Below are 24723 nucleotides of genomic sequence, written 5' to 3' on the forward strand. Positions count from 1 at the left end.
AAGAAGAAGTTTTTTAGAGTATATAAAAAAGTACTAAAATTCTAATCAAGAGTAATCTTGAACAAATTCGCCTGAAAGCATTGCATTACAATAATACGCTTTACCTGTTTTAACAAAGCTCCCATGTCGATACATTTACTTCAAAAACGTATTGAATACATTACCGGATTTAATGTGCCTTTAATGTGGCTCACTAGAGGGATAAAAGATTGAACAAAAAGTATACATAAAACGAAAAGGATCGTTCTAAAATGAGGCGAAGATTTAAATATGTATGGGAGTTATCCACTGAAAAATGTATTACAGAATAAGGTAGATAATATTATTTTTGCTTCGTGGATTTATTTTACGGAAAAAAAATTTTATTCAAAAGAGCCTTGATATAAATTAAACACGAAAAAAATATTTTTTAGAAATCGTAATTTTCGTCTAAACTTTATATAGAGTTGAGAATTATTATTACTGGACTACAGTATAGGCTGTTGAGATTTCTTAAGATTCATTAAAGAGACCATTCTTTAGGAATTATTTTCGTGATCTAACCTCCAAATTGGTAAAACCCGTTGTGGCTGAAATTTGATATTGTTTAGCTTTAGAACAACTTTTTTCCTAAATTGGACCAGGAATTTAGAAACCTAAATTGGAATTTCAGAATGTCATCACGTAATAAATACGGCAAGTGGAGCACAGAAGATTTAAGCAGTGGTATTTCCGCTAAGGTTGTTTAAAGTACCTAAAGCTACACTAAAAAGACATCTCGAACAGAAAAACTATCGGAAAAATAATGCAATTTAAAAAATGGGCAGGTTTACTGTATTTAATGAAGAAGTTAAAGCAGAATTGGCTAAGATTATTTTGATTTTCGAAGAGCAAATGTTCCGGTTGGGCATACGAAACGTCCGGAAACTGGCATTTGAATTGGCAACAAGAAACAATTTGAAACACAATTTCAACACAAGTAAACGTATGGCAGGCAAGAAGTGGTGCTTCATGTTAAGACATAAAAAATATCGTTATGGCACCAGGAGAAAACATCAATGGCATGGCAGGATTTAGCAAAGCACGAGTTGATAAAAACCATGAACTTTTACAAAGAATTTGTGAAGAGGAAAAATTAACCGCCACACGTATATTCAACGTCGATGAGGCAGGCTGCCTAACCGTACAACAGCAATGTCAGAAAATATTAGCCAAGAAGGGAAAGCATCAAAATGGGAGCATTTCTAATGGAGAGAGTTGGGTAAATACTACTGTAGTTTGTTGTGGTAGTGCAGCAAGGCAGTTTGTACTACCCATGATAATTTTTAGGAGTAAACGTTTACAAGAGAAACTTTCATTGGGTGCTCCACCTAGCAGCATTGTCACTATTAGCGATACTGGATTTAACAGTAGCGATTTTTTTGTGGCATGGCAAAATTATTCATTAAAACAGTTAAGCCAAACCCTGAGGCCTCTGATTTGTTATTGTTGGACGGCCACAGCACCCACAGCAAAAACCTAAAAGCTCTACACATTGCCAGGTATAATGGAAGTTTCCTATTTGGCCTATAAATAAAAATGTTTTTAAAGAAACTAATTTTGCAGCTTCAATGATGTTTGACAGTGCATCAAACTCTAACCATGAATCCCAACAGGAAGCATCCTCTTCTGAAGAAGGTAATATTCGATTGGCAGAACGAACGAATAGAGCAGCATTAACTTTCCTTAATACTATTTCAGTTAAATTGTCTAGTTCCCCGTACAAAAACGAACTTGAAGCATGAGCTGAGGCATCTAAAGTAAAATTCGGTTTAAACTACTTTAAAATTGTCAAAAATTGGTTGACAATGACAATCTGACAGTTGATATTGTGAAATATGTGAGTCTGAATCAGTCGAAGAAATGACCCAAAATTTGGTTTCATGCCAAATGTGACAATGTATCGCTAAGAACTAAGATACATATTTTATTGTTCAAATTATACAACTTAAGATTGAGATTCATAATATTACATGACACTACAGATTATTAACATTTAGGTTAAGTTTATCAGTTACAAAACGTTGAATATTAGTTTATGTTGTGTTAATATATATTTTTTAACACGTTCCTTATGTTTAAATATAGGTTTTAACATCGGTCCAATGGAGGGTACTAATCGCCCAATTAAAGATGCCGGTATCCCAAATTGGACTTTTGTTTATATTTTTTTCATTTGAAAAATAAAATATAGACTGCCATGTATCTATTATTTGTGATTTTTTGGAATATAATCAGTATTTAGTAAATAATTTTTATGATAAAATTTTGAAAAATTTATTAACATGTGTAATACAATAGATATTTGAAAAGTGGTCCAAATTAGGAAATCTTACCCTACATATTTTCATTTATTTAATTTCATTTAAAAACATCATTTTCGTCAGGTATAGATCGAGAAAAAGGTACAAATTATTATTTTCTATTCCTTTTTATTCTGTATGAATTGTTCCATTTTATTTATTGAATCGCCCTTTTAGAACATTAAACCGAGTGTTTGAAAATCTAAACTAAAATAGATTGTATACGCATGGGATATTCACAATAGCGAATTTTATCAAAAGCGGAGCAAAACAATTTTTTCTCGTGAAAATAGTTTTTTCCTCGCCAACGCGTAGAGCTACGATAATAATAGTAAAAAACATGGTACAGTTATTTTTATGGCTGAAGGTTAAAATCATTCAAATCGGTAGACAGTCTTGTCTGAAACATCCAATTTCTGGTGTTATATTTAGTTATTTTAAGTTGAGTCATTTATTACTGTAAGGTAACTCAGAATTCTTAATTATTATTTAATAGCGAAATAATTATTTGTCAAAAATATGTATCATAAAGTTAATAAAAGTAAATAAACATAGGTAAAGATAATGAAAGAAATGAAAATAAAAACTCCAAGAAACGATGGTGTGGCAATGGAAATACTGAGGAAAAACTGAGGAAAACCTGGTCGATCATTAGTTAATGATCTGGTAAAATGGTGAGATATAGATATATAGGGTACCTGAAACTTACAGATGCTCTAGCTTGAATAAAGAAACAACATAAAGCAGAAAAACACTTTATCGCTGGTTTATCGGATATACTTATAAATGAGAAGTACGGCAAGAGATAGGGGTTTGCGGCTCGGTGGTACTTACTCCACAGATCCCTCTTTGTCGAGTGTTTACGTTTACAAACTAGAATATAAATAGTTATAAATAAAATAGTTTGTACTAACAATGGTTATATTCGTCATTTGGCAATTAATTATCTAAACAAATTAGTCAAAAAAACATTGTTTTCTTAAATAAATTTCCCATATAAATTCAAATTTCCATGTAGACAATACTTTTAAGATGCCTTTATGAAACGCCACTGATAGGGAGTAAATAATTAAGAATTCGGATAAATTGCGATGACCAAATTTTAATTTGTTAAAACATATCATGAATACGTCTGTTGTTACAGCTGGCTCACTGTAAACGACCACGTATTATCCATTAAAATGTATGGAGAGCTATCAAAATTTTGTGTTTCGATATTATTTTGATTTTCTTTGATTCTAAACGGAGTATTTGATTTGCACCTCGTGCAATTAGTATTTTTCAATATTTAGTTTATAAACGACAAAATAAGTATATCATTAATGGATTATTTCTTTATTATTTAGAACAACAAATTACAACCATCTTGTCTAGTGTACAATTTTTTATTGTCGTTAACTTTGACGTAAGTCATAAGTACATTCTAGCCAACCTACACTATTGTACCAACCTATACTTAACACTCCTCCTCGATTTGAACTTCAATACATTACATAGGAGCAAAAATCTCTTAAATCTAAACAATCAAAAATATTCTTATAATAATTTTATATCAGTTAAGAAACGCTTAGATGGCATTTTGGACCGCCCTAATGTGAGATTACCACTTTCTCTTAATATTGCCATTCCTAAAAAGTTCTTCAAAAATATTATATCGTCCACAAAAACAATCATAAATACGTCTTCTCCTATATATAGACAAAAATCATGTTTAGATCTAATAAACCTATTATCTGTTACAACTCTATTAAAAATATGATTCCAGCATTTTGGTGATTATTTTAAACCATATAGCGCTCTATTTAATTTTAAAACCTTTCCTCTGTCTATTATTAATCCTTGTGGAGGATAAATATATATTTCTGAATCAAGTTTGCAGTTTCAGAAAGCTGTGGGCACATCAAGTTCATAAATTTTCCAATCTCTTTGCAGTGCATGAGCCAGCATAATTCTCACTGTGCTCATTCTTGCCACAGGTGCGTAGGTTGATTTTAGTGGATTCTCCTCCTGTAGTTGAAAACCCTTTGCAACCAAGCTTGCTTTATGTGTTCCATCATCTTTAATATTAAAAACCCATCTTGTACCTATAATCTTTTTGTTATCAGGTAAATTAACTGGTGTTAATTCTCCATGTGTTTAGGTTTTCCAATGACACCAGTTCTTGATTAATTGCATTATTCCACTCTTCATTTTTCTGCGCTTTTTCAAACGTGTCTGGTTCACCATTCAATGATAGTAAGCAATAAGCTGAAAATAACTCGTATTCGCTAAAATTTTCTGGTAATTTTACTTCTCTTTCTCTTCTAGTACATATGGGATCCTCTTCATTACTTTCTATTTTATTTCTAATTCATTCTTCGTTTTCAGCTTCTAAACTTTCATTTTTGTTGCTTCCATCTTCAGTACCTTCAGAATTTCCTTCATTTTTGATCCAAACTGTTTGATGTTTACTGTTATCATTAACATCATCAGTTACACTATCTTTATATTTAACTTGTTTTTCATCAAAAGTCACATCTGTGGATGTAATTATTTTGTTATTTTTACAATCCCACAATCTATATCCTGAATTAGAATATCCTACCAATATTATTGTTGTTGTTCTAATATCAAATTTATTCGACTTTGGAAGAATTACACTCCATGCTTTAGAACCAAAAACTCTAAGATAATTAATATTATTCTCATCATACCATATCTGAGATGGTGTTTTACCACCATTAGCTGTTGTAGGACTCCTGTTCAATTCATAAGCTGAACATCTCATTGCTTGACCCCATAAATATTTAAGCAAGTTAGTTTCTGTAGTTTGAACTTTTTTTATCAATGTACGATTCATTGTTTCAGATGTACCATTTTGCTGTGGTGTGTATGGTTGAGTATACTGCAACTCAATACCTATTTGATCTGATTCATCTATCTTACTACATACATCTTCCAGTTCTCTTATAATTTTGGAAAAATTCATAAAATGGTCTACCAATTCTTGATCTCTTTTACACTTCAAAGTCAATAGCTGTTTTTTAATGTAAGCTTGGTAAATATATTTTTTCTTTCGAATACGTCTTCAAGTGCTTTCATCATTTCTTTGGCGAATTTGCATCTTTTATAATATCTAAATGTTTATCTGCCACAAATTGAACTATAATGGATTTTGCCTTTGAATGATCATCTATAAAATGTTCTATCTCTGTGTTGGGTCTAAACTTTTAATCACCGGTAATACCTTCTTTTCATTTAATAGGATCTTGACACGAAACTTCCAACTATTAAAATTCTCTTCTGCGAGAATACGAAATTGTTGACCCATAAACATCTTCCAAGGTAATCACGTTTTCTTGATTTATACTTTACTTATTTGTGAAGGAGTCAGCTGGCCCCATACCCTTTTCAATATTTAGTTTATAAATGACAAAATAAGTATATTGTTAATGTATTATTTCTTTAATATTTAGAAGAACATATTACAACCATCTTGCCATTTACAATTTTTTATTGGCGTTGACTTTGACATAACTCATAAGTCCACTGTAGCCAACCTACAGTATTGTACCAAACTATACCTAACAAGTATATCATATTACAAAGCACGTGATGTTCGTGTGTATCAAGGTATAAAAAAATGCTTATTAAAAGCTTAAAACTTTTATTTTAAAGAAGATCTTTTCGGAATTGAATCATTCCATCATCAGTTTACTTCATATTACAATTGATGTTATCTAACTTGGAATAATGTTTGCCTACTTCTTTCCTGAGGAGTATACCTTGATACACACGAACACCACGTGCTTTGTATTCAACAGGTATACTAGCCACTCCTGGATATCTCCACTTCATGGTTTTGTTCCAGTTTCACTTTTATATCATGTTACATTTATGAGTCACCCTCCCAATTTCTTGTCAGAGTATAACAAAGCTCGTTTTATAGCCCTCCCTCTTATTTTTAATCGGATAGCTGATAACTCGAATAAGAGTTATTATTATTGGTATATTTCTGTTTCTGTTTCTCAGTAAGCCGTTGAGTCATCGTACTGCTATCTAAGTCATACAGATTATGTTTCTTGGACAACTGGTCATCAGTATCTCAATAAGGATATAAACTTTTCTTAGTAGAACACTGGCCTGACACGACAAGAATAATTTTTCCATAAAAGCATAATTATAATATATAAGCATAAAAAACTTAATTATATATCTTGTTAGTCTGGACAAACTTTGAAACCTATTATTCGACAATACTTTCCACACGTCAGTGAAACGACTAAACTCCATTATCTATTCACCTACAACAATACGAGTATTCTTATACATTCAAAACAAATAAATTAACCTAGTTGTTTCACATCTTGTAGCAAGGTCTTCCCCGACAAAAATTCGAACATTTGCATTTTAATACTTGTACAACAGAATTACCAGACAGAACGCAGCCTGCATATTCTATGAACGAACGAATTGAATGAAATTGTAAAATATTTTTCCACTAAGTAAATTCTCCGGAGCCCGCAGGAATTTCTAAGCAACCAACGGTTTATATTCCGAGTAGAAAAGTAGTAAAAAGTTTTCCACTAAAGTGACAAATTTAGCATGGCAAAAATTATTAAATTATTTTTTAAACGCTACTTAGAACAGAAGTTTAAGACGGATATGAGATGCGCTTTACATGTATAAACACGAGGTCATGCTATGTTACCTGTAATATCTTCAGATCTAAGGACGAAACTTAAAAAACAGAAAAACATTTGTTTCATAGATGTACAATCTGCGTGTAGTTCCACATTTATTGCTTTTTACGGTTCATTATTCATGTTGTAAACACTTGTTGTTATAAATACTTGTTTGTTATAAACACGTACACATAGTTCCTTTTAAATTAGTCAAATCATCTGAAAATACCAAAGTTTGGTAAAATATGTCATGTATATCATCATGTATAATATACTCATTGAAAAGTCTAGATAATTTCAAGTACCTATGATTATATGCTTCGTTGACTACCAAAAGGCATTTGATTGTGTAAGCTGGATGAATATGTGGTCCATTTTAATAGAAATGGACCACCAATGCACCTGGAGACACTTATTAAAAATCTGTACTAGTCCAATATAGCAACAGTACGACTAGACCAGAAGTTCTCAAACCAATTTAAGACTGACAGAGGTATTCGACAAGGATGCGTGTTGTCACCTGACTTATTCAACATTTATGGTGAACATGTCATGAGGACGGCTTTAGATGGATGGGCCGGTGGAGTAACAGTGGCTGGTAGGAAAATCTCCAATTTAATATTTGCTGATAACACTACACTTATGGCAGCAAATGAGCAAGAAATGTTTAATCTCCTGCGAAGAGTTGAGTACGAAAGCATTAAATTGGTCTAAAAATCAATAAAGCTGAGACAAAAATAATGGTGGTCGATTTCACACTACTACTGACTAACATGTTACAGGAATACCAGATAGTGAACAGTTGTGCCTATCCCGGGTCTAGTATATCTAACGATGGTAACTGTGAAGCAGAGGTTCGGAGACGTATTAGTATGGCAACAAATGCGATGGGTCGCCTAACTAAAGTTTGGAAAGACAGATCTATCTCTCAAAATATCAAGATGAGACTGATGAAAACCCTTGTATTTTCAATATTTCTATACGGGGCAGAGACTTGGACTCTTCGAGGACGTGAGCGCCCAAAAATTGATGCCTTTGAGTTGTGGTGCTGGAGAAGAATGCTGCGCATACCTTAGACAGCTCATAGGAGAAACGTTTTCATTCTAAACCAACTTGAGATTTAAAAAAGGCTGTCTACAATATGGCTGCAACGTAAATTCTACAATTTTCGGTTACGTCTCGTGGTTCAAGTGACGATAGTTTGAAGAGATTAATTGTTTCTGGAAACGTTCCAGGGAGAAGATCAAGAGTACGATCACCAACTAGATGGTCCGACCAAATTAAGAATTAAGCTGGTAACTCATTCTGCAAAGCTCTCAGAGCAGCTGAAGATAGAGACACAAATTGTTAGGAATATTGGAAGAAATCACGATCCTCAGTAATGGGAAAATGACAAGAGAAAGAGAAATAGGTACTTTTGGAAATGAAAAAGCAGACAGAGAGCAAAATTATCTTGATTGTCTCATGGCAAAAAGAAATTAAAAATACCATACCCTGAGCTGAAATTTTCTATTAAAGATGGTTAGATATATGGAAATCACAAAACAACACATTAGAACTACTAAACGCCGAGATATCTACAGCAGTACCAAGTAGACTTATATCTTAACAGAAGACAATACTTCATACTACAGAAGTTAAGAATAGGACGATCTGACCCACGAACATCTTCAAATATTTTAAATAAAGAACCTGCGAGTGAATACTCCGCTTGTGAAACTCCATACACAGCTGCCCTCTATTCGAAGTCGGAAGAAGAGATGTGAACTAGACTACCACGTCATTTAAGCTGTGCACTAGGCTTTAGGTGAGGTGATATGCTAATCCAGTTCTGTCAAGAAGAAAAATTAGTCATTGCGAATACCTGGTACAAACTACCACCTCGGAGACTCTACACCTGGCAGTCTCCACAACATACGCATGACAACATCGTAAGAAATCAAATTGATTTTTTATTGATTAATCAGAGATACAGAAATGGATTGAAAGGAGTAAAAACGTACCCTGGAACAGATATCGGATCTGATCACAATCCCGTAGTAGGAAAATTGAAAATTAAGCTTAAGAAAATTAAAAGAAAATCCATAAAGAAAATTGATATAAACAGCTTAAAACAACCTAACGTTAAACTAAAAGTCACAAAAAAATGAGACAATAGCTGATATCACGGCAAGATCTAAACAACTGGCCAGTATAGAAGACAAATAGAATTGTATTAAAAAAGCTATCGTAATCACCACCAAGTCTCTGATCGCTTCCCAAAAGTACAAAAAGAAGAATTGGATGACTGATGAAATATTATCAATGATGGACGACCGCAGATCATTTAAAAACAAAGACCGAACCAACCATCAAAAGATTAACCGACACATACGAAAAGAGTGTCGCAAAACTAAAGAACTGTGGCTGCTAGACAGGTGTGCAGAAATGGAGGAATTGGAAGAAAAACATGACCACTTTAACATACATAAACTCGTTAAAGAAGTGACAGGTCATACAAAACCTTGCAGTTTTAACAGTATTGTGAAGGGCAATAAATTAATTACTGATCCCAAGGATCTACTTCAACATTGGAGAAACTACACAGCAACTATACTCAGACAACACTAGAAGAAACTCTGAAAGTGAATATAAAAGTGAACCCTCCTCCCAAAATATTGAAGTCAGAAGTTGTAAGGGCAATCAAACAGAGCAAATGGGGAAAAGCACCAGGCCCAGACGACATATACATAGAAGTTCTAACAATGTTGAGTGAAGACAATATAGACGCCTTGGTAGATTGGCTTCAATCAACCTTTATACCAATACCAAAAAAGCCAAACGCTAATAGTTGCGACCAATTCTGCGACGTCCTAAAACTCTTCTTAAAGATAATTCACACAAGAATATACAACAGATGTGAAAGAGACATTAGCCCCACACAGTTCGGTTTCAGACAAGGATTTGGCACAAGAAAAGTACTTTATAACTTAACTGTCCTACTTTACAGGACGTCTCAGGAACGTCCAGGAACGTTCGATAGATGAGAATGACCTTAAAATCATAAAGAACCTTGATATATATGAACCTATATAAATCAAGTGGCATCTGTGAGAGTAGGACTCGAATCTATATCATATTTCTCAATCGAAAAAGGTGTACGACAGGGTTGTGCTCTGTCACCCCTCCTTTTTAATCTTTGCTCTGAAACGATTTTCGATAGAGCCTTAAGTGAAACTGAATAGGGAATCAAAATCAACGGACAGACTATTAGTAACCTTCGCTATCGAAGATCTAGATCCAGACATAGAGATACGCAGCAGGATTGAGCAAGCCAGAACAGCATTTACTAATATGAGAACATTGCTAAGCAACAGCAGCCTTAACTTAACGCTTCGATATCGCTTTGTAAAATGTTACATTTACTCCATACTGCTATATTGTGTAGAAACTTGGACCATAAAGGCCAATGTGATGAACCGATTGGAGGCCTTTGAAATGTGGGTATTTAGAAGACTACTTAAAATTCCCTGGACAGATCACACATCAAATGTCGAAGTATTAAATCAAATGGGCAGAGAACGAGAATTGCTGCCAATAATAAAAGAAGAAAAACTGCTTATCTGGGTCATATATTTCGAAATTCCAAGTACCAGTTCTTAAAGCTTATTATGGAAGGGAAGATAGAGGGAAAACGGGTCATCGGAATAAAGAAATACTCATGGATTAAAAACATAAGGGATTAAGGGATTGGAAAGGGCACCATAAGCAGAAGACTAGGTTTTAAAAACAGTGAAAAAACTTTTTGAAATATGCTAGATTATATAAAAATATTTAATTGTTGTTAATAATTTATTTGTCACTTTCTGTTCCTCCATGAATAAACTTTCAAGGTTGATACAAAAATATATATGTGTCTACGCTACTTACAAAAGTCATCACTGATAATTATTATACGATCACATTTTGGCATAAATCGCGTTATATTTGCGCGGTATCCATATTAATAGACAGTTAAAATACGTCACAATTTGTTAATTTTATAAATGTTACATGCGGACCATCACTGATTTATTAAATAATCATATTTTTACATAAATTCTGCTATTTATGCGTTATCCATATTACAAGGCTGTTATAAATAGATAACAATTGGCTAATTTTAAAAATGCTACAATACTTGGGCATTGGTCCAGTTTAATTAACGACGAACTCTGTATTTTTAAACTTTCCCGTACTTTGAGCTTCTCCTACTTGAAAAAAAAAATGTGTAAGGGAGTGGATAGTACAGTATTCTTAAAAATATCCAGTAATAAAGCATAAAAATTTTATAATATATGTTTAAGTATGCACCATTTCTTTGCAACAAACTTCATAACGATTTTGCTAATTATTAAACGTACAAATTTGCGAACAGTCGTTGCTGAAAATAGATTATTATCCTTTGTTGTAATTCTAGAATATCACAATAATCAGCTAATTTCTTCTATAGACAAGACAAGGAAAAATATGTGTTGCAGCGACGGTGGAAAATATTCCCATCGAATTATTACTTTCTCTTCATATTGCATTTTTGTTGATGGCTAAAAATTAAATGATCTGATATTATTTAATATCTTTTCGTGAATTAAATATCCGATAAGTGGCCAATCAAAAACATTGTTATTTGAAACATGCAGTTAGTTTTTGCAATCAGTGTTTAACCTACTGTTATTATTAAAATATCGGCTTATTTTCTCTGTATAATTTTGGTATTCTTTTTGTTAATTTGTTTTAATTCTGGGTTAAGCCAAATCATTAAGTTAAAGTTAAAGTAAGACGATTTGCAATATATATCCCATCTGTTTTTCGCAGATTAAAAATTGATATGACAATAAGTGGTTCCGACTAAAATCAACAAATTCCGATAAAGAAAACATTTCGATCAATTATTAAAAACTTTGAAAATTTCGGTTGCATAAATACCTGTATGAAATGTCTTCCAACGGATCAACCACGATCGAAACAAATCTCTGTTCAACGAGCTCGCGAAATGCAAGTTTGTCTAACTTCTGAAGAAACGCCTTGTTCGAGTAGACAAATTGCGGATGAAATTGACCTAAAGGCGAGAACTGTAAGGAATATTTTAAAACAAATTGGATGCAATTGCTATAAAGTACAAACAAGAACTTTTCCAGACAATAATTTATTTTAAACGTATGGAATTTTGTGAAACTATGCTGGCGAAATCGGATGAGAACAATAACTTTTTAAAAAATGTATTGTTTTCCGATGAATCTTCATTCACAATCCATAAACGCCATAATCCATCTGTCGTCCGCTATTATTCTAGGGAAAATAAACATTTGAGTATTGCTGTGAAAACACAAAGAAGTTAAATGTGTGGACTGGACTTTATAACCATAATATAATTGGTCCATTTTTTTACGGGAAATTTGAATTCGACGATGTCTGCTTTTAACAAGATGGTTGCCCAGCACATAATGCAATCGAAGTTACAAATTATTTGCAACAAACATTTCCTGGCGATTAGTTTCTACACGAATAAAATGGCCCCCTTGGTCACCAGATTTAGCACCTTTAGATTTTTATTTCTGGGGAATGCTAAAATCAAAATTATGTCGGCATGAATTCGAACGAGCCACCAATTTAGCTGCATTGCAAGAAAAAATTGTTCAACTTTGTAGTCAGGTACAGTCAAATCAGCTGAATGCAATGAGACTTGCTTTAGTTAATAGATTCGGATTTTGTTTGGCGCAAAATGATGGTTTATTCGAACATTTAATTGGTTAGAGATTTTTAAAAATGCCTATAATTTTAATTTAATTATTTAGAAAAAAATTTTTAATTAAGTAGTTTTTTCTTATAAAAATAATATTTATGTTTTGTTAATGTTAAGGTAATTAATGTTTTATTTCCAAGCTTCCACAGTAAAAATCTAAAAGAATTGCATTTAAAACTCGAATACAAAGAACTACCCACTTCTAGTCAGTGTCTGATAATTACTGAAAGCCGGATAGCCGGATGTATCTTGGCGCTTCGCACTGGGAAAGAAGGCGTTGCTTAAAATTTTACAACTACTTAGGGGAATATGCGTTATTGCTACACATCAATTCCTTAAATCAATGTTCTTAGTAAACTAATTCAGTAATTGATAGAATCGATCAGAAAATAGCAATTACATGGCTACTTTATTTAGTTTTTTGGGACAATATTAATTTTCATTCTACAATGAACTGCAGTAGATTTAAATATTATTTTACACTCATGTATCGAACTAAAATTTTAGAAGGAAAGATGTAACAGAAATATAGCAACACTGTTTAAAAGGCATACCTACTCCTTTGACATGGTGACTGCCTCTTACTTCTATTCAAGCAATTAACTGTTATCTTTGTCTCACATACTCGATATGTACACGACAGCAACGTCATAGACCCGTCTTACAAGAGGAAAAGCAAATTATCTAGAAGGTATATGATAGACTAAAAACACTACCTTCAACTGAAGCTGTTGGGCGTTGGTTTTTGAACAGGATTGTCAATAGCTACAGTTGAACATATTGAGCGCGAAAAAAACTGACAAATATTTTAAAACCTCTAAATAAAAATAAATGCCGGCGAAAATCTGTATGAAAACCAAATAAATATCCTTCGTAGAACTGTATCTTGTTAACCTTGTAGATTCAGCAGTTTCATAAACATATTTGGCCTAGTAACAAGTCAATTTGTAATAGAATCCTGATGTTATATAAAGGTTAACAGAGAGCACTCGAGATCACTTAATAATCGCAGTTCATTCACAGCCAGTATTCGTAATTTAAGATGTAAACATTTAAATAACTAAATAAGTAATGTCATCCAGTATGTTGTAAATAGTAGTGAATAAATACGATACATCACAAGTTAATATATATTTACCAATCCTCTCCCAAGTAGTCAAGATGTAGTTGGGTGAGAAATACCATCAATCCATTTAGTCATCAGTATTCTTCTAAGCTTATAAGTAAAAAAACACAATGGACACGATCATAAAACACACAAGCTCAAAATTTAGTCTACATGCATAATAGAAATACTATTTACTCGGGAGTAAAGGGATAGGGCATATTCTAAACCTAGACTAAAAGAGTTTGTCATGTTGGCGTTCGAAGATAATTTTCTGGAGATGAATTCCAACAGGAAAGTGCTATGGTGAAGAAATAACGTTAAACAAAAATCTATAATCTCTTGATTTCTTATTTTGTAGCGTAACCGATTTCATACTGAAATTAAGTTCAGACCTCGTCTAAAAGAATATATTTTCTCAAGCCTGTCTGTACATTTTAACACTTTCAAAAATTGAGACCTGGGAGCATTCGAGAACAATCAAGACCTCGATAAAAAAATAATCACTAAACATAAAGCACAAGCCGTGTACCTCTTACAAAAAATGATAACTTAAAGCATTTTATTTTTATCTTTATTCACTTTTTATTGAACCATATTATATCGTACTCGGAAAATTCTGTTCTGAAAAATAACAGATCAATTTATTTCATCTTATTGAGAGATACGTTCCATTGCCAATTTGATTCCATTAATTACAACCGAGCACAATCTCGGTCGAATCAACATTTTTATTTATTATTAATAAAAACTAAATGATGTACTTTATCACAATGAAGGCCGAATTTCAACTAATGTTAGTTAGTTAATAACTCGATTTTAATAGGTCTTATGGACGTCAAAAATGGAATTACTTCGTTAAAAGTTACTTGTTTGTCTTGTATAAAATAGAAACCTACAAAAACAATCATTAAATTTTTAGTGCGACGCAATATATATCTATATATTGCGTCGCATATACATATGTATATATATATATATATATATATATATAAGAAAAAAGAAGTACTTGTGACTCGTTTGGAACAAATATATAACTGTTTTGGATGGGTTGGAGTCAATAATAGGGCTATTGGTTAACTATTTTTTTAATCTCGAGCTTTCAATTGTGTTTACAATTATTATCAAGAGCTAAAAAAGACAAAATACATACAAGGTTGAACTAAAAAGAAAAAACAATTTTTTGTTAACTTACCAAATAAAAATTAGTTTGGTAAGTAAAAAATCACTGCTTACATGTTCAAAATATTTTATATAAAAAAGTTTCGATCTAACAAATGTTTCTCCGAAAATTTCTATAATTTTGAAAACATTTTTTTTAATATAAAAATAATTGAATTTATAAATAAGTTCAAATAGCAACCAATTACAAATAGCCTCAATGTCATAAATGCCAACATAAAATTTTTATTTTTGACAATTATATTGCCAAAAGTAAAACTTCGTTTAAACATTCTTTTTTGTTTAGTAACAAAAAGAAGAAGATTTATTCACCCTTTCAAATCGCATTATTTCTCACAAAAGTGATTGCAGAATTAAAAAACCATCTTGTGCTTTGGCAGAACATGTAATCGATAAAGACCATATTATGGATTTTGATAACATTAAAATTTTATGTAGTGAAAGTAATAAATTTAAAAGGACTTTTTTGGAAATGGTTTGTATTAGCAAAAATGATAAGAGTTTAAACAAAAGATCTGAGATTCAAAATTTAAGTAAAATATATAATTATATTCTTTCTTTATGATTTATATATAAAAATTGTAAAATGTCATATTCAATTCTCCATATATCTGTCACATTCTTTCAGACATCTGTCAAGGGTGAATAAATCTTCTTCTTTTTGTTACTAAACAAAAAAGAATGTTTAAACGAAGTTTTACTTTTGGCAATATAATTGTCAAAAATAAAAATTTTATGTTGGCATTTATGACATTGAGGCTATTTGTAATTGGTTGCTATTTGAACTTATTTAAAAATTCAATTATTTTTATATTAAAAAAAATGTTTTCAAAATTATAGAAATTTTCGGAGAAACATTTGTTAGATCGAAACTTTTTTATATAAAATATTTTGAACATGTAAGCAGTGATTTTTTACTTACCAAACTAATTTTTATTTGGTAAGTTAACAAAAAATTGTTTTTTCTTTTTAGTTCAACCTTGTATGTATTTTGTCTTTTTTAGCTCTTGATAATAATTGTAAACACAATTGAAAGCTCGAGATTAAAAAAATAGTTAACCAATAGCCCTATTATTGACTCCAACCCATCCAAAACAGTTATATATTATATATATATATATATATATATATATATATATATATATATGTATATATATATATATATATATTGATGGGAGGTAATAAACAGACGTACAGACGTAGGCTTCTTAACTAGTCGTAACAAGTGACGTAATTGTGACAGATGACGTTACAGAACCACTTTGACAGATAATTTTAAATAGGACCACATGGCAAGTGATACCTCGTTTGAAAGGTATTGAAAATACCTATTCAATCATACGTGACACATACAATGACGTTACAGAACCACTTTGACAGATAATTTTAAATAGGACCACATGGCAAGTGATACCTCGTTTGAAAGGTATTGAAAATACCTATTCAATCATACTTATTTTATTTGAGTTTAAGCTCATTTTGATGAATAAATTAAATAAATATTAATAAATATGACCACCTCCGCCTCTGGTAACTTGTCAAACAGTTGACGTTTTTCAATTCTCTAATTGTTTTTACGTCAACGTCCACTTTTTGGCAATTCACCAGAGGCGAACGTTAGAATATTTATTAATTAAATGCGAAACTACAATTATTTTAATATACTTATTCAATTATACTAATTTTGTTTGGATTTAAGATGATTTTGACGAATAAATTAAATAAATACTAAAATTCTAGTTTGGCATTTAATTAATAAAAATTCTAACATCCGTATTTAGTTATTTGTTAAAAAAATTGACGTTTGTCAATTCTCTAGTTGTTTTTAGTTTGCTCAATATTTAGTTTCTGTTTAGTTTAGTCAATTCAAGTTTAGTCAAGTTGTTTTAAGTTAGTTGTTCTTAGTTAATATTTAGTTTATTGTTTAACGAGACGTTTAAATTTTTACAAAGGCAGAATGGTACATACTGTAGCCGACAAAGTAAGAGCTGTGTTAATTAATTTTGAATGTGGAAATAATTTCCATGCAGCAGAACGTTTTTTAATAAGAGGTACCCCGATCTCCCTACATCGAGAGCTTATTTGAGGAAACTTCTTCAGAAGTTTAAACAGGTACTACCCTACTTCTTCTACAGCCCAAGTTGCATCTATCTATGGAATCAGTCAAAAAACAGTACACCAAGTATTGACTAAAAATAAATTTCATCTATACAAATTAAAAATTGTGCACCAACTTTCAGATGATGACCCCGACCGAAGACTAGAATTCTGTGAAAATATGTCCAATAAAATTAACCAACTGCCCGATTACATAAAAACAATTTGTTTTAGCGACGAAAGTACTTTTTCTCTCAACGGAAATGTTAACACACACAATGTGAGGTATTGGAGTGACACAAATCCTCACGTCTTTCGTGAAACACACACTTAAATCTCCAAGAAAATAAATTTTTGGGCAGGTATTTTGGAAAACCACATAATTAGACCTGTTTTTCTCAATACTTACTTAACCTGTGAAGTGTATCTGGAGATGTTACAAAATGCAATTGAACCGTTAATACTTGAAATTCTGGAGGATAATCCAGATGAATTCGGCAACTTGGAAATAACGTTTCAACAAGACGGTGCTCCTGCATAACATTATAGTGCATTGAGACGTTACCTAGATTAGGAATATCGTGGTAGATGGATTGGACGACGAGGTACGATAGAATGGCCAGCTCGGTCACCGGACCTCACACCAATAGATTTTTTTCTGTGGGGTTACTTGAAATCTAAAGTTTACGCTACAGCACCCGACAATATTGACATTTTTAAACAACGAATTGTTAAAGAAATTGTTTAAAAATAGGATGCATTACTGTCAGGAAGTAGATGGAACATAGTTTGAACACTTACTATAAGAACTGGTTGTTAAATATTAATTAATTAAATGAAAAGCTAAAATTTTAGTATTTATTTAATTTATTCATTAAAATCAGCTTTAATCCAAACAAAATTAGTATAATTGAATAATATGTATTTTCGTCACTCGTGATGACTATTTGAGAAGTTTACGTCTCTTTATTTGCTTCCTCCAAATTTCACTATTATAGCAATAACCGTTCAAAAGATATTGTAGAATAGAAACTGTTAAAAATATTTAAAAATAAAAAAACTTCACCATTTGTTACGTTCACCACTGTAATGTTCCAAAAATGTCCACACTCTTTGAAATTAAATACTAAAGTGAGAAATTACTACTTGATACTATTTCTTACTTAAATAAAATATTTCATTTGCCCACCATTTTGCCATCAACAAAATTAAAAATCGACCAGGTGGTTATTGTGTTCGTATTAACAGCATGTTTATAATAAAGGTAACATAAACACATATAAACAATACCCAGTGTTATGGATTGTTTATACATAAAATTTATTACACATTTCAGGTGCCAGTTCATAGTAGGATAGTGGTAAAAATTGTATGTTTTTTATAAAGCAGTTTTATATTGTGGAATGTTGTTCATTGAATAGTCTATGTCTATACATATTTTACATAAACCACAACGAATTGCAATAAAAAAATTTTTTTATTTAAAACAAACAACCGTATCCTCTCGAACTATATTAGCGACATAACGATTATAGTATTATTTAAATGCGATTAACAGTTCTTACACGATTAAATTTTATACAAGATACCCTATTAGTTTTCTGTAGTCAAAACTATTTCCAAGTACCGTTTGCAAGCCTTTTGGTCTTACAAAGCTATATTTAAATGGTCTTCCAATTAGGATATGATCTCTACTGTCTACTACATCACCAATTAAATACTTTGGAGCTTAGCTGTTTGATAATAGGTGTGCGTGTAGCGGATGTAAGTTAAATCTTATTAGAATTTCACGTAATACACAAACAAATCACTAAAACTAAACTGTATTGAAAATATAAAAAAAGCACATGTAAAATATTTCGTAAGTATAAATTAAAAACTAGCGTCCTTATTGTAAAGATGTTGTGATGAGACTGTTTTCTGTCCGCAACTACCTGTAGCCCCTGTCCTGGCGGGTGTAAGATGAAGGTCGGGTAAAATTTGACTAAAAGTATATTATACGGGGTGGCTAGAAAGTTTTAACAGTGCGTGTGTATACCTATATATACTATGGCCCAATCCGAGACATGTTAGAATTACTTGGGATCTTCTGCGTTTTGCTGTTGGTTGCCACGGATAAATGCTACTCTTAATCTGTTATAATTTTAAAATCAGAATTTGCCACTCCCGGTTCTACACACTTAACATTCTATTTTCGAAAATCGCTTTTAAATCAGTTGCCACGCCGTATCATATTAATTTCTTGAATTTGAAACTTTTGACGAGACTGTATTTTCAGTTAACTTTGTCTGGAAAATATTATTTTTATCGCTTTGCATACGTCAAGTGTGCACTTGAAAAGTCCCTTTTCGTAATAAATTATGTTTAGGGTTAGAGTATTCAATTTCTAATGCACACTTGCACGGTTTTCTCTTAATTTAGTTCACTTAAATCCATGTGGACCATTACTCAATGTGTTCCGTTACTTACATGTTTTGGCGGTGGAAAGAAAAGAGCTCTATGAGAGAAGAGGCCCGAACCTTACTATGGCCGATAGAAGATAGGAAAGGGAAAGGTCAATTGAAAGATGGCAAGAAGAGTGGAACAGCACGGATGATGTGGCACAGTCGACGAAAATGCTGATCCCGAACATAAGAGATTGGGTGGACTGTGGCCACAGGCGACTGGATTATTTCCTGAGGCAGGTGCTCACAGGACACGGGTGTTTTAGGGCCTACCTCTCTAGGTTCGGAAAGGCTGACACAGATAAATGTCTATACTGTGGACACTCGGACACTGTGACACATACCATGTTAGATTGCAACAGATGGATAGTAGAAAGGAACAGAATGGAAAGAAAGAAAGGTGTGAATTTTGTTACAGTGAGAGAAATGATTGAGAGAATGATTGAAAATAAATCAGGTTGGACTAGCATACACAACTATATCCGTGCAGTGATTAAGAAAAAAGAAGAGGAGGAAAGATAGCTGGACCAACGGCAGAGGTAATGAAAGATGCTGGAAGTTGAAGCTAGAAGAGTGGGTCAGACTGTGTGGGTTAGAATGCGTGAGTCAGACTGTGGGGAAGGAGGAAATGCCCGTCTAGGAGTGATGCCGTACTAGGAGCGATGAGGGTCTTCTACGCGCTACCTGAAACGAGACACGAAGCCTTCTTGCTGATGAATGGAGTGTGGATGTGGATGAATGGAGAATGAATGAAGGTAGTCCTTCGGAAGTGATGCCGGCCTTACAGCGGCCATTCCGCTTCCGGATCGCTGGATGACAGAGGAGGGTCTGGTTTAGCAGGTAGGCGTTCGGCGTAGACTTGGCTACGAGAGGGCATTTTAAAGTACCTCGGGAACTATCGCCGGGAGTACGAAGAACGAATCCTACACTAAGGTCAGTCCCCCCCCTCTATAAAGATGAAAAAAAAAAATCAAGTCACTTAGGAGCAATTTTTACATAATCACTCTTAAAGTGTTATTAGTTTTGGCCATAATTAAAGCTAAAAGTGGTAAAATATTCCCATGTGAACGAAAACCACCCCCTTTTTTTAATTAGCTTTGGCGAGGTTACCAATTTTTTTTTATAGCCCTTTTTCTATCCGAATTATCGAATAAAGGCCTCTCCGATTTCTCGCCATTCATCCCTGTTGTGTGCTAGGCGTTTCCACATTGGTCCTGCGACTCTTTTGATATCGTCGCTCCAGCGCATTTGAGGTCTTCCTCTTGGTCTCTTCGCATCGTACGGTCGCCAGTTTCCGACTTCTTTGTTCCATCTACCATCTTCGAGACGTTCGTTGTGTCCAGCCCATTTCCATTTTAATTTAGCTGCTTGTTTCGCGGCGTCCTTTATTTTTGTTTTGTTCCGGATTGCTTGGTTCGTTTGCCGATCTATTAGTGAGATAACAAGCATCTGTCGTTCCATGGCTCGCTGAGTTTTTCGAATCTTGTCCATGTTATTTTTTGTGAATTTCCAGGTTTGAGCTCCGTAAGTGAGAACGGGAAGGATACAAGAATCGAACACTTTGGTTCGAAGGTTTTGGGGTATCTTTTTGTCTTTCAGTATGTATGAGAGTTTTCCAAATGCGGCCCATCCCATTCTTACTTGTCTGCTTATTTCGGTAGTTTGGTTTTATTTGATTACCTTGATATTCTGACCCAGATATATGTATTCTTCTACATGTTCCACTTTTGTTCCTTGGATGGTTATCGTCGGTTGATCATCTTTATTCGACATTAGCTTAGTTTTACTCAGATTCATTTTCAGTCCTTTTTTTATGGATTCCGTATGAAGCTCATCGATCATCGTCTTCAGTTCTTTCCAGCTGTCGGCTATTAGTACTACGTCATCTGCATATCTTAGATGGTTTAAATACTTTCCGTTTATCGATAGTCCCTTCGTTTCCCAATTTAGTGATTTAAAGATGTCTTCAAGTGCGGCAGTAAATAGTTTTGGAGATATGGTGTCTCCCTGTCTTACTCCTCGGTTGATTTTTATTGGCCTCGTTTTCATTCCGTTATCCATCGTGACTACCATTTCAGCGTGTTGATATATATTACGTATTAATATCCTATATCTAGGTTACCAATAGGTTACCAATACCATGCTCAATTTCATTCTTACTTAGCTGTCTGTCGAAAATGGCCTATGATGTTTATAATCATAGCCAATATTTCGTGCTGTTTAGATATGATTAAACCTGCAATTTATACGGTAAGTTATTCTTTGTCAATCTATATGAATTCGGTAATTTTTATCGTAATTTTTTTATCTTTCGTCTAGGGTTTTACAGGTATCCCGTTTTCTCAATCTCAAGACCCCGTTTATCACCAACGCTACACCGTTAGGTCCCGCCCTTTGCAACCATCTGGTTGTTTTTTGCTTTATTATTATTTTGTCGGAAGACGAAGGCTGGTTTGGCGATTAGAAAAGGTCATCTCAAATGCACCTGTTTTGGACGTATCAAATGTTCCCTACAAGGCATTGAACTTTTAATGTGAGTTTTATGAGTAAATATAGGGTTGTTTGATCTGATCCCAATTTCTATTAGCCAGTGTTTTTAATAAGTTTAGCCTTTTATGACATTCAGATACAGTCTGTTTTATATGCTCCTGCCACGACAGTTTTTGATCAAACCACATACCCAAAAATTTTACTTATGGTCTAGATGCCACTATGGGTATTGTGCCAAGTTATATAACTTTAATGTTGGATAGATTTGTGGAGGTTTTTTGGTGTAAAATGTTGCCGAAAGTTTTGGTACCGAAAATTCGAATCCTGTACAGGCTGATCATTTTTCTAACTGGTTTAGCATTTATTGTAATATATCTGTCATTAATTTATTGTTTTTACCTTTGATGTACACAACAAGATCGTCCGCAAATTACATTATTTAACAAAATTTACTATTTAACAAATTTAATAAAATACCATTCTAAAAAATGGTATTTTATTTTAACGCACAACAGGCCTTGAAAGCCTAGAGCAAAATTACATTTTTCTACACTATACATAATTATATATACATAATACAATTACATAATCTACATATCGAATGGTTTTGTATAACGTAATTTCTTTATATCTTCTTGTGATGACCATTGTAAGCTATATTATTTCTCTATGCTCTTCTGTTTTGCCAATTTTATTTCCAATCTTTTATTTTTAGGCATGTCTTCCTCCACTTTTTCCCAGCACCTCTTTCTTGGCCCGCCTCGTTTTCCTGAACCAATTAACCTTCTGTGCAGCACAAGTTTAGACATTCGATCGCTTTGCATTCTTTCCAAATATCCTAATCATCGGATTTTTGTGCTTTAACAAAATTGGAGATACTTTGTTCTTTACATATCCCCATTAATTCTTTGTTGTTTCTTCTCTTCCACGCATCTTCAGTCTTCTTCCCGCCAAAGATATATGTCAGTATTTTTCTTTCCGATGTCTTTAATATTTCCTCCTCCCTTTTATTTAGTACATGTATGTCACAAGCCTATGTTACCATGGATCTGATCACTGTTTGGTATATTATTAGTTTGTACTTTCTGAATATAATATATTTTTACTTGATTCATTGCAGGTTGCCTATATATAGTTCTTAACCATTATATTTCTTTCTCGCCAACCGATTTTATTATTTCTGGTGGTAACGTCTTCTCCGCAAGCTTTGCCTACTTTAATGGTTCGTACTGCGTCTTCTACTTCTTATTATCCTATTTCTACATTGTCATCTGTATGTTACTTTTGAACGTGTCTCGCTGTATTTTGGTAAATTTTTTCTTGGTAGAATTATTTTTATATTTTTAGTACTTCTTTTTATTAGACCTTTACTTAATTTTGACTGTCTCTCATTGTTCTTATTTTTTTATTTTTATCTTCTCTAGTCCTAGTCTTCTAATTCTTGTCAAGAATTGTCTGTTATCAATCCTATACCCCCCTTTATTTCCTTTCCAAATTCTTTCCAACTCTCCGTTTTTGTTCTGCCTTTGTTCTAAGTTGTATTCTTCTGTGTCTCTTGGAGCTGTAATCTGGATATGTGTTTTCCATGCTTATTTATTTTTCTTAACTAAATCTTTAATTTCCTCGCTCCATCGTTTTGTTTTCTTTTATTTTCTATTGTACTTTCTTCCTACACATATCGTTTCTGCCTTTTCTAGTAGCATTTCAGTAATTTTTTCCGTCTTTCTTCCAGTGTCCATCCATCTTTGTGATTGTCTAGTCTAGAATTCTTCATCTTACTCTTTTTGGTATTTATTCCTATTTTCTATGTCTTTCAGCGTGTAAATGGCAGTTTTACTGTATTCTCCTTCTTCTGTCTTTATCATATCATTATGTAGTTTTGCCGTTACTACTCTGGGTTTTAACCCGATTTCTGCTAATTTATCTGGCATCACATGTTTTAATTTTTTTCAGCTCTTGTGTATGTACGATGTAGTCAATCAGCCTTTTCGCTTAGAACATTACGGAATACAAAAACTCTGCTCATACGCACTGAAAATTTCAATACCGATTTGGACCAATCAGCAGATGCTGTGAGACATACGATAACTAAAAATAGCGTATATACTCGGGTAAGACCATCAGTGAATTACTTGAACTATATATCGAATTTTCAGTAACAATCAATTCTAGACCACGACATATAAACCCATAATGTATGCGTACCTTTACAAAACATCGGGCGGGAAAGCTTATACTCATTGACATTGAGTCGTAATTTGCCTTGAGCCTCTACATTCAGTCGTGCGAAATCGATGTTAGGATAGGTTAGCGCAGACTTAATGCAAAAGAGGAACTACGTGCAAATTAGGTATGCCCATAACATTAAGAAGGCATACTCGTAATATTGGACTTTCATCTTCTAGTCGAATAAGAAAACTTTTAATTTTTTATTTCGTTACATTAAATAGTCCAGTCGTCAAAGATTTGACTTCCAGGTTGTGTGGAATTTTTAAATTATTACAATTTGAGGCAAAAATGCACCATTTTCAGTAAATTTAGTCCACTCAACAAAGATTTTTCGTCTAAAAATCATACGAACAAGCTGAATTTTGCTGAGAATGTCAATTTTGAGACCCCAAAAAAGATAAAAAAAAGTTTACTACTCCTAACTTCGGCT

At 32.9% G+C, this 24723-nt stretch overlaps 1 protein-coding gene across 5 annotated transcripts in view; it reads right to left on the reverse strand.

The window, feature by feature from the left end:
• The window catches only part of LOC140439223 (band 3 anion transport protein-like), a 453371-nt gene that overhangs the window by 314960 nt on the left and 113688 nt on the right, over positions 1–24723 (reverse strand). The window contains exon 1 of one of the 5 annotated variants that reach the window (XM_072528999.1): positions 10895–11009. The exons of the other annotated variants lie outside the window; for them this stretch is intronic. The gene's annotated coding sequence lies outside the window, so the exon portion shown is untranslated. Of the gene's footprint in view, positions 1–10894; positions 11010–24723 lie in introns of those variants that run through there. 5 annotated transcript variants of the gene reach the window in all.

Source organism: Diabrotica undecimpunctata, chromosome 4, assembly GCF_040954645.1.
Source record: "Diabrotica undecimpunctata isolate CICGRU chromosome 4, icDiaUnde3, whole genome shotgun sequence".
Taxonomy (NCBI): domain Eukaryota; kingdom Metazoa; phylum Arthropoda; class Insecta; order Coleoptera; family Chrysomelidae; genus Diabrotica; species Diabrotica undecimpunctata.